General features: G+C 35.0%; 2 protein-coding genes across 5 annotated transcripts in view; one reads left to right on the top strand and one right to left on the bottom strand.

Moving 5' to 3' along the window:
* The window catches only part of ECM2 (extracellular matrix protein 2), a 39,583-nt gene extending 28,106 nt beyond the window's left edge, over positions 1–11,477 (bottom strand). The window contains exon 1 of the mRNA XM_045844924.1: positions 11,354–11,477. The gene's annotated coding sequence lies outside the window, so the exon portion shown is untranslated. The remainder of the gene's footprint in view (positions 1–11,353) is intronic.
* The window catches only part of LOC123822774 (centromere protein P), a 278,910-nt gene that overhangs the window by 202,668 nt on the left and 60,502 nt on the right, over positions 1–15,740 (top strand). The window lies entirely within an intron of this gene.

Genomic DNA, 15,740 nt, shown 5'->3' on the forward strand with positions numbered 1-15,740 from the left:
GTGATATTGCATACAGAGATTCAAACTTCAAACTGCAAAGAAGAGACTTTGAAGTCTCAGAGGACCAACAGTAGCCATAGACTGTCAACCAGCAATCCTGTTCAGGCCTTAGGAAATAGCCCAGACACCCTCTAAGGATTTGATTCAGCCTTTCTGTCTGAAAGTAATCTGTTGCCATCCAGATGCTGCTGTCTTACAAGTCTGTTTCAAAACCTGTGAGTAAGCTGTGGAAATCCCAACAGCATCTGAATGGAAGACCATGTACTGGGGTTAAAGTAAGCCTTCCCCATCACAGTGCCTGCCACCCAAATGTATATGAAATGGGGATGATCAGTGTTTAAGTCTAGCCAAATATTGTGATCTTCTCCCACTAGGAACCTTAATGATTATAGAAAAAACAGGATTGCCACCCTGTATTCTTCGCCTAGGTACAAATGTCATTCACTCACTGACAAATAAAAATAGGAGCACAGCAACCCAAAAATCTATGGGACACAGCAAAAGCAGGACCTTAGAGGTAAATACATAACAATGCAGGTCAACCTTAAAAAGCAATAAAAATTTTAAGTAAGCAGTCTGACCTTACACCTAATAGAACAAGAAAAAGAACAACAAATAAAGCTAAAGGGAGTAGAAGGAAGGAAATAATAAAGATCAGAATAGAAATAAATGAAATACAGTCTGAAAAATAATACAAAAGATCAGTGAAACCATGAGCTAGGTTTTTAAAAAGATAAACAAGATTGATCAACTTTTAAGCATAAGCAGACTCATCAAGAAAAAAAAAGAGAAAATGAACCCAAATAAATAAAATCAGAAATGAAAGAGAAGTTACAAATGATACCACAGAAATGCAAAGGGTTATAACAAAATACTACAGACTACTATGTGCCAACAAACTGGGCAATCTAGAAGAAATGCATTAATTCCTAGACACACATAATCTTGCAGAGCTGAATTAAGAAAAAATATAATAAAAATTTTTAAAATAAAATGAAATTTAAAAAGAAGAAAAAGGAAATCTGAACAGACCAGTTACAACCAAGGATATTAAATTACTAATCAAAAATTCACAAAAAACTAGAGTCCAGGACAGGTTGGCTTCACAGGTGAATTTTACCATAATTCAAAGAAGAATGAACACCTACCTATTTTTCACAAACTATTCCAAAAAATTCAAGAGGAGAGAAGGCTTTCAAGCTTATTTTATGAGGCTGTCCAGATCCAAAACTAGGCAAAGACATTGCCAAAAAAGAAAATAACGTACCAATATTCCTGATGAACATAAATGCAAAAATCCTCAAATATTAGCAAACTGAATCTAGCAGTGTTTTAAAAAGAGTATATACCATGATCAGTTGATATTTATTTCTAGGATGCCATGATGCTTGAATATTATCAAATCAATAAATGTGATATTCCACATAAACAAAATGAAGGATAAAAATCATATGATCCTATCAATAATGCAGAAAAAGATTGGACAAAATCCAGCATTCATTTATAATAAAAAATATCAGCAAAGTGGGAATAGTGGAAACATACTTCAGCATAGTAAAGACCATATATGACAAGCTCACAGCAGACATCATACTCAACAGGGAAAGCTAAAACAGTTTCCCTTAAGGTCAGGAAAAAGACAAGGGTGTTTACTTTCATCACTTTTTATTCAAAATAGCATTAGAAATCCTAGCTGTAGCAGGCAGACAAGAAAATATATATAAGGCAAAGGAAAAAGTAAACCTGTCATTATTGGTAGATGACGTGGTATTGTATAGACAGAAGCCTAAATTTCCCACCAAAAAAACTATTAAAACTGATAAATTAATTCAGTAAAGTAGCAGGATACTAAATTAATATTCAGAAATTGGTTGGGATTTTTATATACCCATAACTTACCAGAAAGAGAAGTTTAGAAAACTCTCATTTACATTGCATCAAAAAATACCTACGTATAAATGTAACTGAGAATGTCAAAGACTTGTACTCATAAAATTAAAGACATTGAAGAAAAAAGTTGAAGAAGATACAGCTAAATGGAAGTATATACTGTGCACATTGATAGGAAGAATTAGCATTGTTAAAATGTCCATACTACCCAAAGCAATCTATATCAATATTGCTGAAAAACATCATGGAATTGGCATAAAAATAGTCACATATATCAGTGGAACAGAATAAAGAGCCCAGAAATAAATCCATGCCTATATGGTCAATTAATATATGACAAAGAGGGCAGGAATGTACAATGGAGTAAAGATAGTATATTCAATAATAGGTATTGGCAAAACTGGACATGTACATGCAAAAATGCCACCTAGATTACCTTCTTATACCATGTAAAACAATAAACTCAAAATGGATTAAATATTTAAATATAAGACCTTAAACTATAAAACTTGAAAAGAAACATGCATGTTTCCTGATAGGCTCTTAGTAAAAAAATTTTGTATATATCTCCTTAGGAAAAGGAAACAGAAGAAAAGGTAAACATGGGACTACATCAAACCAAAAAGTTTCGTACAAAAAGGAAACCATCAACAAAAAGAAAACCTATTGAATGGGAGAACATATTAGTTGATTATACATCCAGTAAGGAATTAATATCTGAAATTTACGAAGAATGGAAAGAACTTAACACCGAAAAAAAATCAAACAATTCAATAAACATGGGCAGAAGACCTGAGTAGACATTTCTCCAAAGCAAACAGAAGACAAATCAAACAGCAGCAGACTCCAAAGAGGACATACACATGGCAACAGACATGAAAAGATATGCAAAGTCACTAATCATCAGAGAAATGCAAAAAAAATACAATGAGATATCAACTCATACCTGTCAGAATGGCTATCATCAATTAATAAACAAGTATTGATGAGGATGTGGAAAAAAGGGAACCCCAGTGCTGTGGGTAGGATTGCAAAGTTGTAAAGTCACTGTGGAAAACTGTGGAGGTTCATCAAAAAATTAAAAATAAAACCATCTTGTGACCCAGCAATTCCACTCCTGGGTATTTATCCAAAAAAATCCATAACCCTGATTTGAAAAGATACTTGCACTCCAATGTTCATCTGCAGCATTCTTTATAATAGCCAAGATGTGGAAGCGACCTGAATGGCCATTGTTAGACAATTGGGTAAAGAAGATGTCATACATATATACAGTGGGTTACTCAGCCATAAAAAGAATGAAATCTTACCATTTGTGACAACATGTATGGACCTAGAGAGTATTATGCTAAGTGAAATAAGTCAGACAGACATAGACAAATATCATACTATTTTACTTTTATGTGTAATCTGAAGAACAAAATGCATAAACAAACCAAACAGAAGCAGACTCATATATACAGAGAACAAACTCAGGGTTGCCAGATTGGGAGGGGTTTGGGCCTAGATAAAAAGGTGAAGGGATGAAGAAACACAAATTGGTGGTTACAAAACAGTCATGAGGATGTAAAGTACAACATATGGAATAAATATAGTCAATAATATTGTAGTAACTATGTATGGTGCCAGGTGTGTACTGGACTTAGCAGGGTAGTCACTTCATAAAATATATAAATTTCTATTCACCACTTGAAGCAAATATAAAATAATATTGAGTGTCCACTGTAATTTAAAAATAAGAAATAAGTTATAAATCAATATGGAATGCAAGGAATATAGTCAGGTGGGTAATAGACTTACTTGGGTGATCACTTTGAAAGTTATAAAAATGTCTAATCACTATGTTATATACCTGAAAGTAAATGATACTCAATGTCAGCTGTAATTGAAAAGTTTTTTATTTTAATATTTTAATCTTTATTCTATTTTGTCATTACCATTTAGTCCTCTTATACCCTCTCCCCCCAGCAATCACCACACTGTTGTCCTTGTCCATGAGTGCTTTTTTCCTTTTTGCTTAATCCTTCCACCCTCAAATCTCCCCCTACCCCACCAGCTGTTATCTATTCTCCATCTGTGAGTCTGTCTCTGTTTTGCTTGTTAGTTCAGTTTGTTCATTTGTTTTCACATATGGCATTAATCATAGGGTATTTGTCTTTCTCTGACTGGCTACCACTTTGATGTTCAGAGTAAGAGTGGTTGTTTGAAATCATACATCTAAATCATGTAATGAATAAAATTCACAATCTCAACTTCTCTGAACTACTTAGCAATGATGTGTGATCTCAGACCTCTTTGAAGGCAGAAATGAAGTGATAGATATCATGGAGGGCTGTGATGTTGATAGTATTTTAGGTCAGGGATTAGGAAATTAGGGGCCAGAGGCTAAATTGATCCTGCTGGGTGCTTAAAATGGTTTTTATATTTTAATGATTTAAAAATTTAAAACAAGAATAATTTATGACAGATTAAACTATATGAAATTAAAATTTCAATATCCTTACATAGTTTTATTAGAACAGCCACTGTCATTTATTTATATATTGCTTATACTTTGGCACTACAATGGCAGATTTGCATAGTTCTAATATAGACTTAATGATGTAGCCTTCAAAATCTAAAATAGTTTGTAGCAAAAGTTTGCCAGGCATAGTTTATAACAATACTTCTAGACTAGGGATGACTTTACCCCTAGGTGACATATTCGGAAATGTCTGGATACATTTTTAGTAGTCACACTTGGTAGGGGTTGTGCTACAGACTTTCAGTGTATAGAAGTCAAGGATGCTGCTAAATGTCTTAACAGAGCTTAGGATAAGCCTCCACAGCAAAGAATTAACCAGCAAAAAAAAAAAAAGTCATTTGTGCCAAGATCCAGGAACCCTGGTTTGGAGAAATAGTTACTGAAGGTTTTTAATCGAGACAGTCGCATGTTGTTTACAGACAGAATCTAGTGAATTATAACTAGATGGGGTTATAAACAAATCACTCCCATATGGTAATCTCTTTCCCAAGATTTTCTTCTAATTCCAAGATGTTTTTACTTTTCATCTGTTTCCAAGTCTCATACATATGCTTATGTAGTCAGAATTGCATATTCCTTGATTTATGATCCTACTTATAGTCTGTGTTTCAGTTGTGGTCAGGTGATGCCGTCGTTTCCTAGCATTCTACATCATTTATAATATATGGTGCTTCACTGTATAGAACTCAGAGTTTGAATGAATCTTTAAACTCATGTACTTTTTCAGTAATGGGGAGTTCGTTATCTTCCATGTTTAGACAGCTCTGTGAGAAAACGCTTTCTTAGGTTGAGCTACAATTTGTAGTCCACATGATAGCCCATGAGAGATTTAAAGATAAAAGCCATGTTGGCACAGTTACTCTCTCCTAAGTCTGTAATCTTTTCTTTTTATCAATTCTTTTTAAGGTCCTTTCTAGTTTTCCTGTGTACACACTCTGGTTATTATTTTTTTTTTGTAAGAGATTGTTGAATAAAAAATCACTAACTTGTCAAAAATGGAAAAGATGTGTTTAAGTGTCATAAAATAGTACATATTTTAAAAATTCAAAATGATAACATATGTATAAAGTATAAAACATAGTTGCCTTAACCAAAATTCATAGTTCCGTGAAAGGGTTGGCACACTTTTTCTTGAAGGTTCAGAGAGTAAATAGTTTGGCTTTACTGGCTGACAATCTCTGTCAAAACTACTCAGCTTTGCTATTATTGTAGCCCAAAAGTAGCCATGGAAGATAGGTAAATAGATGGGCATTACGGTGTTCTAATGGCATGTTGTTTAAAAACACAAAAACAAAAAAAACAAAAAAAAACCCAGCAGGATTTGGCCTGGGGTCCATAGCTTCCTAACCCCTCTTTCAGTTTATCTTTCATGACCCCTTCTAAACATACATGAATATATATACACACACACACACATATATATACACACTCAAATAGAGTTGTTTGTTATATGTTATGCTGCATCCTATTTTCTTTGCACTCAGTAATAAATTTTGGATGTATGGATATGTACAGGGTGTGGCAAAAGTAGATTTACACTTGTGAGTATGTAAAACACAGTTTATTCTTGTATTATTATTTATTAATTATTGTATAATTTTTCACACAAACAACTGTAAACCTAGTTGTGCCCCACCATGTATGTCAGTGTATATAAATTCATCAGGTCTGTATACATTATTTTCATTTTATAAGTTATTTAACAAATAATTTGATATTTATTAAATTTTTCTAATATTTTGCTATTATCAACATTCTTGTACATATGTCTTCTGGAAGTATTTTTGTGTTTTAATTTTAATTTACAAATAAGGTAATAATGGAGTCTTTAGTGTTTTTAAACTATATTATGTTTTGGTTTTATTTTTGGATGTAGTTTACTATTTATAAATCATTTTGTTCATTTAATACCATATTTTTTGAGGCTCTATGTTAGGTACATGAAAATTCATAATTGTTATATTTTTCTGGTGCTTTTATCATTAGGTTCTTTGTGTTTCTCTAGTAGTGCTTTTTGTCATAAGATCTACTTTGTCTAATAATGTAGCTGCTTTTTTTTGGTTAATGTCTACTTAATATATTTTTTGTATTATTTTCAACTTTTCTGTAGTCTTATATTTTCAATATACTTTCTATTTTCTAAGATTTTATTTATTTATTTTTAGAGAGACGCTAAGGGAGAGAGAAAGAAAAGGAGAGATATAGCTGTTGGTTGCTTCTCACATTCCCCCAACCTGGGACCCAGCCCACAACCCAGGCATGTGCCTTGACCAGGAATTCAACCAGCAACCTTTCAGTTTATAGGCTGGCGCTCAACCTATTGAGCCACACTAGCCAGGGCTCAATATACTTTCTATCAGCACATAATTTTTAATGGAGTCTGACAACCTTTGTCTTTTCATTGGAACATTTAGTCTATTGTTATTTAGTGTAATGGCTGATACATTTCAGTTTAGATCTTTTTTTCTATTTGCTTTCTTGCTTGCTTTTTTTTAATGATTACTTAGTTTTTATTATTACATTAGCAATTAAACACTTTTACCATTCTGTTCTTTGTACAAGTTACCACACACATCCTTGACTTACGAAGTTTAATACAAATCGGTACCTTTACCTTTTCCTGTACAGTGCAAGGAGCAGGACACTTTAGCTTCATCCTAGCAGATATGCTGCTTTGTTGTATATTTTACTTCTTTACATATGTTAAACACACAAAAGATTATTATTATTATTGTTTTATACTCATAGTTCATTTACATCAGGCTCTCTCAGCCTCCGCACTTTAGCATTTGGGTTGGATATTCTTTTTTGTTGGGTGTCTGGCCTTTCTACACTTAGTAGCATCCCTGGCCTCAAGCCAGTATATGCTTCTTCAGTTATGACAACCAAAAATGTCTCCAGACATTACCAATGTATCCTAGGGTATGGATGGAATCATCTTGCCCTCAGACGAGAACCACTAATTTAGATTTACCTAAACACTTAATCCTTCTTGTTTCTATTTATTTCTTCTTGCATCTTCAGTCTTCTATTAGGATTATCTTATTTCTGATTGATGAACACCTTTAAATCTTTTATTGCAGGACAGCTGATGAGCAATTCTATTTTTGGTTATCTGGAAATATATTTTATATCTATTTTGAAAGGCTATATTGTCTGGATATGAAATTCTAGATTGAGGTTGTTTTTGTTTAACATTTTTGAAGATTTAATGTCAATGTCTTCTTGTTTCTGTTATTTCTATTAAGTAGTCATCTGTAAACTAATTTCTCTATTAAAATTAATTTTTTTCCTGCATGCTTTGAAGGTGTTCTCTTTGGCTTTGGCTTTCATCTATTTTACTCTATTATACTTATGATTTTCTTTGTTTTATCCTCTTGGAGATTTGTAGCTTTTTTGAAACTGTAGCCTCAGATTCATCAAATTTGGAAACTTCTAAGCCCTTATCTCTTTAAAGAATACTTTCTTCTCATTTCTTTTTCTTTTTAGAACTACAATTATATCTATGCTAGTCTTCTTTTGTCTTTTTTGTTTAACTTATGAAGTGATCCCTCTAATATTTGGTACCCATCTGACACTCTACATAGTTATTACAATGTTACTATATTCCCTATGCTATACTTTACATCCCTATGACTGTTTCTTAAGTGCCAATTTGTACCACTTAACCCCTTCACCTTTTGTACCCAGCCCCCCAACTCTCCAGATCCTCCCTCCCATTTGATAACCATCAGTTTATTTTCTGTATCTATGAGTTTGCTTCTATTCTGTTTGTTCATTTTTTATTATGTTTTTAATGTCTCTTTCCCTGTCTTGTATTTTTCATTCTTGTGTGACTTTGTGATTCATCCTGGTTATTCTTTTAATGTATTTCCAGTTCACTAATTTGCTCTTCTACTGTGATTTATCTGCTATTAAATCTACTCATTGACTTTCTTTTTTTGTGTGCGGTTGGGTTTTTTTTAAATGAGTTTTCAGTGATTTCTTCTTATTGCTTCTGACTCTACTGAAATTTCCCATCTTGCATTTTACTTTTTTGAACATATTTGTCATGAAGTTCATGTCTGAAGACTCCATATTCTGGACCATCTATATGTCTACATCTGTAGTCTGTATTTCTTTAGGTCTTAGGCCATGTTATTCTATTTGTATGCCTGATGGTTTTTACTTGAGTGTCAGACATTGAATATGAAAAATTATGAAAATACTTTGAAGCCAAAGATAATGTACTCTTTATCCCAAAAGGATTTACATCTGCTTTGGATATAAGGCTGAGGGCACTACTAATTGAGTGATTTGAAGCACTTTGTGTCCTAAGCCAAGCCTGGTGATTTCACCAGTATCACTCTTCCCTACTGGCCCTGCTGCTTGCTTGGCCCTTTTCCTTGAGTTTCGTCTCGCTCTTGCCTAATGAGGCTGTTTTAAAGCTACTTACTAAACTTTTCAGCCTCCAGAAGACAAGCTGCTCCAAACCTTTTTGGGTTTCAGTCCTATCCCATATGTTGGTCCTGTTATTTTCCTATCTTGTTTATTCTCAGCTGGTCAGTCATTATGAATTGCCTTGCCTGCCATTATTAGAAGCAGAAGTTCCCTCAGATTCATTTTATTTCCTGTTGAAATATAGCCACTTCCTAAAAGAGAATGTTGTGTGATGTAAAAAAAAATTAAATTCTTACATCAGAAAATACTCTGGTTGGTTGGATATAGAATTATTTCAAAATTATTTTCCTTCAATACTTTACAGATATTATTCCATCAGTTTTCTTTTATCTAGTGTTACTGGTGAAAAGTTTAACTTGAATCTGATTTTCATTTCTTCCTGAGAAATCTCATTTTTCCTCTTTGTATAGAAGTCTTTCATATTTTCAATTTATCTTTAGTATTCACAAGTTTTACTATAATGTACAGGGTTGTGTGTGTGTGTGTGTGTGTGTGTGTGTGTGTGTATGTGTGTGTGATTTATCCTTTTTGGGATCTTTTAATCTACCAACTTCTTTTTCTACAAGCCATCTTTGACTTAGTTCTCTCCCATGCTACAGCTATATTTTCCCTCTGAAAATTCATTCTCATGTTTTGCTGCCTTCAAAGGACTCCTCACAATTTCTGTCTCATCAATTCTTCTTATTTTCTAGTGTAGCTATATATTCATGTGTGTATTTGTAATATATCTTCTCTCATTTCTAGGGATCTGGTGAGAGAAGAGGGTGTGATATCTGCTCAGTTTGCCCTCTTGAATCTCAATAGTTGTTTTATAACTTTATCCAGTAAAATAATTTTCCTTTTGTCAGGTTGCCTTTGGGTCATATTCTGACTTGCCACCACTAAGGCAATCTTTATGTCACCTAACCTCAGCACTGCAATCTTGGTTCAGTATATACCATGTAAAATACACACTTTTTGCCCAAATTTTTGAGGGAAAAATAAGGATGTGCATTATACATGAATATAATCATTACATACCTGGGATATAATAATGGGTATAATAATCCTGTGTATAATGCACACAAAAACGTGGATGCTTATATACATGGGAGCACATTATACACTGCAAAATACAGTATGTACATTAATTACCGCATGCATTTTGAAATCTTTACTGTAGGTCATTGAATGTATTGGAACAACTTTTTGTAATCTACTGTTAGAAAAACTAACATGCAAAATGCAAGGAAACAGCAAACCCTTTAGCTGATTGGCACCTAAAATTGTTAAAGTGAATTCAGAGAGCAAGCTTACATCAGAAAGGAATAGCAATAGCAACAGGAGAAAGCTTATGAAAAGTTGGACTGTGAGATAGGCTAGAAGTAGAATTAGCTGAGTGGCAGGACAAGTGGGTTCTAATGGAAAGCATAAATGCTATGCTGTGCATTAAACATACATGGAAATGTCCTTGCTTTGACAGTCATATATGTAGGTGTTCCTGTGGTAGGAGAGAGTTATGAGCTGCTGGGCCCTGGAGTTGAGGGCTCTGGAGATAAACTTCTGTGAAGGTCTAAGACTGTCCCTGTGCTTCCTGTGAGCACTCACTTAACAAGATGCCTGAGCTCACCTCTCTCGCAATTTTCCCATCCTGGAAACTGGCTCCCTTTGTCTCCCTCTCCCCCCTGCAAATCAGCCTACTTTTACTAATCCAGAAATGTAAATAGATATGTACAGAAATGAAGTTACAGAGCTATCTTAATTTTAACAAAATCAAAATCTATACAGTCTCATTGAAATATTTAAATAACTTTTATCAAGTGGCCTCTCAATACCAGTTTTATAAGTGATGCCTAGGCCTTTGTTATTTCCAATGATTTATAGAATTTTACATTGCATTTAATGTCTAATAAGCAACTTTGCAATTGAGTTAATGTGTTTCTAGAGGTAAAATTTTGTGGCACTCTAATTACAGTAAATATTATTTTGATCAAGTAAATTCTTCCTTGAACACATACTGTGTTTACTCCAACATTAAATATCACCTGTAAATCTTGGTTAACTTACTGCTTCCTTAAAGTTTTTATCAGCATTAGTAAGTAACCTTTTAAAATATTAAATTTAGAATTTTGAACTTCTACATGAAGGCATGAGAGATTTCTGTTATCCCTTTAACTTCGTTCAACAGGCTTAAAATGAAAAACATTTTTAATTAATCCTTTGTGGTCTTTTAGGACTTCAAAACAGAGAAAGAAATTTTCAAACCATCTGATAGTTCTATTGAGCATTTAATTCTATTTAAACATATAAACATATATTTAATCCCAATTCTGTAAGGTGTGAAATACATGGAAGTTTTCACACTGAGGAGAAAAAGTAAACAGAATAATATGCACATTTTTAGTGTATTAGTAAGAGCTAATTTCCTCAAATGTTAAACATATATACAACATAAAACACCCAAATATTAAAACCATTCCACATGCTTTAGTAGAAACTTAAAATTTAAAACTTTTTTACCTGGAAATCTAAACTAAGTAGGCTTTGCTTGGTGTCATTTAAGTCTCCAGCTGAAAATGAAACAAAACCAGAGCTTTCTTTGAAACAAAGAACAGAATGGAATGTTGAACAATGTTAACTGACTTCTTAGCAAACTCTAAAGTAACTGCTTCCCTAGGGGATAAATGCCTTTCAGTTCTTTGTGCAGAAAATCAGCCAAGAGAGTAACCAGGAAAAATGGTTACTAGGGGAAACAGTTTTTCTAAATCACAGGAAAAGTTGAAAGCAGCAGTGAAGGGAGAAAACAGGTCACTTTAGTCTGTAGGCTGAGAAGGCAAAGTTGGAAGCACAAAAAAGAAACTTAATTAAGAAATCTGTGCTTTTTATAGGCTATTTGCATAAAAGTCCTTAACATTTATGCTAACCTAAGGGATACCACTTGAGTTTTATCAAATTACTGAGATGCCATTATTGTCAAGTTAGAGGAACTACACTCCTGGAATGCCTTAAATTGGAGTAATGTTAATTAACTCTCATCATCTCTACTTCTGCCCACCTGAACTTCACATGCAGTATTAACAAAACATAAAGCTGGTAGTAATGTTATTGAAATTATGTAACTTTCCACCTTGAAGCAGTAACAGGAAAATATGTAAGGGAGCTGTGAGGTTTCTGGTCATGGTTATTCTGGCAAATCGACTAATGTACTTTACCTCCATTTCTTCATCTGCAAGTGAGCAGGTTCAGGTCAGAGGCAGGTCAGGGTTCCAGGCTCGCATCATTGTTTGCAGATGACTTTGGGTGAGTTACTACTATTGCTTTCTAAAGTTTTTTTTTTTTTTTTGTACATTAGGGATGATAATACCTGCCTTTCACATTTATGTGCAAATATATGAATAACACATAAAGTGCTTATCATACACTAGGTAATGCTATAATATTTATTGTATCATTTATTTAGTATATGTTTTTATTTTTTAAGTATATTTTATTGATTGTACTATTACAGTCATCCCATTACTTTTTCTCCCTTACAATCCCCTCCTCCCTGCCCCTCCTCTCCCACCAGCATTTCCCCACCTTAGTTCATGTTCATGGCTCATGCATATAAGTTCTTTGGCTTCTCTATTTCCCAAACTGCTCTTAACCTCCCCCTGTCTATTTTGTACCTACCATTTATTCTACTTATTCCCTGTACCTTTCCCTCTATTCTCCCCCCTCCCCTGATAACTCTGCATGTGATCTCCATTTCTGTGGTTCTGTTCCTGTTCTAGTTGTTTGCTTAGTTTGTTTTTGTTTTGCCTTTTTTTTTTTTTTAGGTACAGTTGTTGATAGTTGTGAGTTTGTTGTCATTTTACTGTTCATAGTTTTTGATCTTTTATTTCTTAGGTAAGTCTCTTTAGGTAAGTCTCATGTCATATAATAAGGGCTTGGTCATGATGAACTCCTTTAACTTGACCTTATCTGGGAAACACTTTATCTGCCCTTCCATTCTAAATGATAGTTTTGCTGGACAGAGTCATTTTGGATGTAAGTCCTTGCCTTTCATTACTTGGAATACTTCTTTCTAGCCCCTCCTTGCCTGTAAGGTTTCTTTTGAGAAATCAGCTGATAGCCTAATGGGTACTCCTTTGTAGGTAACTGTCTCCTTTTCTCTTGCTGCTTTTAAGATTCTCTCCTTAGCTTTCATCTTGGGTAATATAATTCTGATGTGCCTTGGTGTATGCTTCCTTGGATCTAACTTCTTTGGGACTCTCTGAGCTTCCTGGACTTCCTGAAATCTATTTTCTTTGCCAGATTTAGGAAGTTTTCCTTCATTATTTTGTCAAGTAATGAAGGAATGAATTCAATTTCTTGCTCTTCCTGTTCTCCTTCTGACACCTGTGTGATTCAGATGTTGGAATGTTTAAAGTTGTCCCAGAGGTCCCTAAACTTCTCTTCATTTTTTTGAATTCTTGTTTCTTCATTCTGTTCTGGCTGAATGTTTATTTCTTCCTTCTGTTCCAAATCATTGATTTGAGTCCCAGTTTCCTTCCCATCATCGTTGGTTCCCTGTGCATTTTCATTTACTTCACCTTTCATATCCTTCACTTTTGCTTTATTTTGAGACCATACTGAAACATTTCTGTGAGCATCCTGCTTACTAGTGTTTTGAACTCTGCATCTGATAGGTTGGCTATCTCTTCATCAGTTCCATTTTTGGAGTTTTGATCTATTCTTTCATTTGGACTGTATTTCTTTGTCTTAGCATACCTGTTACATTGTAAGGAGCAGAGCCTTAGGTATATTCCAGGGCAGGACAACCCAGGTAGCTGTGTTGTGGCACTGTATATGGATGGGAAAGGGGTCCAAGAGGGAACAATGCCACTTGCTCAGCTCTCAGCCAGCTTTCAGTCACTTCCCCCACTCCCTACAAGCAAATTGGACCCTCCTAGTGCTGATTCTCGGATTAGTAGTTTTGTTTTTGTTGGAGACCCCCCGTGGATCTCTCCAACAAACTCTCCTGTCAGGCTGGAAGTCTCTGCCACTGGGGCAGTCCCTGAATACTTTCACAGCCAGAGGTTTTGACATGTTCTGTTCCCTCACTGGAACCATAGGTTGTGCAGTCTGTCTTACTCCCCAGCTGTTCCTCCCAGCTTATCTGCACACAAACATGGGACCACCTGCTCCACCACCTGCTGCCTTGCCTGCCTGGTCCTCCAGCCACTGCCTTGCCATAAGTCATTTCTTCCTCAGCTGCCCACCTCTGCCCCTCCTACTAGTCTGAAGAAATATTTCTTTCTTTAACTCCTCAGTTGTCAGACTTCCATACAGTTCAATTTTCTGGCAGTTCTGCTTATTTTTTGTTTTTACATTTGTTGTTATCGTTCTTTTGGTTGTACAAGGAGGCAAAGTGTATCTAACTATGCCTCTATCTTGGCCGGAAGTCCAAGATTCTTGTAAAATTTTCCTTCTTCACTGATAACGAAGCCTCTGAGGGCATCTCAGCAAGGATGCTGGACATGGGTGCCTTCCCAGGTTAATCTGTTAGAGCAGGAATATTCTCAGTAGGTTAAGGTCATTAATTCCTGGTGAGAATTGTTTGTACCCTCAGTGATCCAGGATAAAGACAATGCAGAGGAGGCTCTGAGAAGCAGCCATTTTGTCCTGCTGCTACTGTGGGTTCTTTTCTCAGGTGAGGATATTGCTCAGGAGTCAAGTTTGCATTTTGATGATGTGCCTTCAAAGACTTCAACACAGCTCTTTCATCACCTTTCATCACACTCATAAGCAGAAGGACCTAGAAATGCTGAAAACGCTACTACCTCCACTGTAGAAAATGCAAATGTGGGGATTTCTATGCCTTTATTGACCCTCAGGCTTCATACATACAGCAACATGGTCTGACCTCCTCAGTTTTAAACTAGAAAGACCAAAACCAGGAAGGCCAGCATACCCTTCCATATTACATAGCCACTTCCCAATATCTATTTTTAAAATTCTTATTATTCTACCTCAGGGGTCCAATTATTTGACAGGTAAGAGCTACATTTTTGTTTTCCCAAAACCTTAAAATGGCCTGGACAGATTAAATCAAGATAGTGGACTAAACACATGGGCCAACCAAATTCCTAAAAAATAACAGAAAGTACATTTGTTTTTAAAAAATGTAACACTGCACTACAAAATAATTAGTACTGTTAGAAAACAAGAAATTCTGAGAAGTTTCTTTTTTTAACTTTTTTTATTGTTATTCAAGTACAGTTGTCTCCATTTTCCTCCCACCACTCCCGCAAACTCCAGCTATCCCCACTTCCCACCCTTGATCTTATCCCACTTTGGTTTTTATCTATGTGTCCTTTATGGATGTTCCTGATAACCCTTTCCTCTATACCCCCATTATCCACTCCCACCTCCCCTGTGCTTACTGTCATTTTGTTCTTAATTTCAATGTCTCTGGTTATATTTTGCTTGCTTGTTGGTTTTGTTAATTACATTCCTTCTTTCTTTGTGCTGCGTAGTATTCCATCGTGTAAATGTACCATAGATTTTTCATCCATTCATTTACTGATGGGCACTTAGGTTGCTTCTAGCACTTGGCTGTTGTAAATTGTGCTGCTATGAACATTGGAGTGCATAGGTTCTTTTGGATAGGTGTTTCAGGGTTCTTAGGGTATAATCACAGCAGTAGAATTGCGGGTCAAAAGGCAATTCCCATTTTAGTTTTCTGAGGAAATCCCATGCTATTTTCCACAGTGGCTGCACCAGTCTGCATTCCCACCAACAGAGCCTTAGGGTTTCATTTCCTCCACATCCTCTCCAACACTTGTTTTGATTTGTTTATGATGGCCATTCTGACTGGTGTGAAGTGGTATCTCATTGTGGTTTTAATTTGCATCTCTCTGATGACTAGTGATGCTGAGCATCT

The sequence above is a fragment of the Phyllostomus hastatus genome, unplaced genomic scaffold (assembly GCF_019186645.2).
Source record: "Phyllostomus hastatus isolate PE091 unplaced genomic scaffold, TTU_PhHast_1.1 phas_contig_41, whole genome shotgun sequence".
In the NCBI taxonomy this organism is placed as follows: domain Eukaryota; kingdom Metazoa; phylum Chordata; class Mammalia; order Chiroptera; family Phyllostomidae; genus Phyllostomus; species Phyllostomus hastatus.